This window comes from Mandrillus leucophaeus, unplaced genomic scaffold (assembly GCF_000951045.1).
Source record: "Mandrillus leucophaeus isolate KB7577 unplaced genomic scaffold, Mleu.le_1.0 Scaffold127, whole genome shotgun sequence".
Lineage (NCBI taxonomy): Eukaryota > Metazoa > Chordata > Mammalia > Primates > Cercopithecidae > Mandrillus > Mandrillus leucophaeus.
In genome coordinates, this window is record NW_012101098.1 from 3980617 (window position 1) to 3982034 (window position 1418).

A 1418-nucleotide genomic window follows, 5' to 3' on the forward strand; every position below is an offset into this window, starting at 1 on the left:
CTTGAACTCCTGACCTCAGGTGATCTGCCCACCTCTGCCTCCCAAAGTGCTGGGATTACAAGTGTGAGCCACTGCTTCTGGCCTATGACCTCATAAATCTCACAACTGTGTGGCTAAAAAGATATTTTCTGGACTGTGTGCATGATTTATATTCATTATTATTACAATATATATTTTTTCTGATTTGAGAGACGTTAACTTAAAGCATTGTTGTGGACCCTGAAGAGTTTCATGAGATCCTCACACTCAGCTTAGGATGCGTGATGGGGAAGCTGGTCCCGGGTCAACCAGAAGTCCTAAGGACAAGGCCCCCACCCTGCAATACCCTTCTCTCTCCTCCAGTAGGGGTGTCCTTCTGTGCAAGCTCCTTCAGGGAGCATCTCCTGCCCCTGCTTTCCTGACCTGTTCTGGTTTAGGTAAATGCAGTTTCAAACGTGCTCATGAAATCCTGAAGTAGACAGGAATTTGTAAATCATGCTACTGTAGGCTGAATAATCTCCTGTTCTTCCCAAAGATTTCCACACCTGAATCCCCTGGAACCTGTCACTACGGTAATGTCATATATGGCACCAAGGAACATTGCAGATGCAACTGAGGTTATACACTATTTATTTATTTATTTATTTATTTGAGATGGACTCTTGCTCTGTTGTCCAGGCTGGAGTACAGTGACTCCAGCTCGGCTCACTGCAACCTCTGCCTCCCAGGTTCAAGCGACTCTCCTGCCTCAGCCTCCCGAGAAGCTGGGATTACAGGCACATGCCACTGTGGCCGGCTAATTTTTGTATTTTTAGTAGAGACGGGGTTTCACCATGTTGGCCAGGCTGGTCTCGAACTCCTGGCCTCAGGTGATCTGCCTGCCTCGGCCTCCCAAAGTGCTGGGATTCCAGATGTGAACCTTTACATAGGAAGAGGATGCTGGATTTCCTTGGTAGGCCCTATCCCATCACACGGGAGCCCTTGAAAGAACACAACTTTCTCCGGCTGGAGGGAGGAGAGAAGGTGAGGGACATGGTACACAAAGTCAGTGAGAGTCTACAGGTGAGATGGACTCTAAGTGGCCCCTGTTGGCTTCGAGATGGAGCAGACGCTTTCAAGGACCACACAGTGGACTCTAAGCACTCAGGGCTGTGTTCCCCACACCCCTTCTATGACAATCAGTGAGGAAAGGACAGCTTCAGTCCCATGACAGCAAGAGACTGCATTTTCTAAAAATGGGAATGAGCCTGCAAACCAATTCTTTCCAGGGCCTCCTGCTAAGAGCCCAGGGGGTAGACATCGTCATTTTGACCTTTTGTGACTGTATTAGTCCATTTTCACGCTGCTGATAAAGACATACCTGAGACTGGGTAATTTATAAAGAAAAAGAGGTTTAAGCCAAGGTGGGTGGATTTTCTGAGGCCAGGAGTTTGAGACCA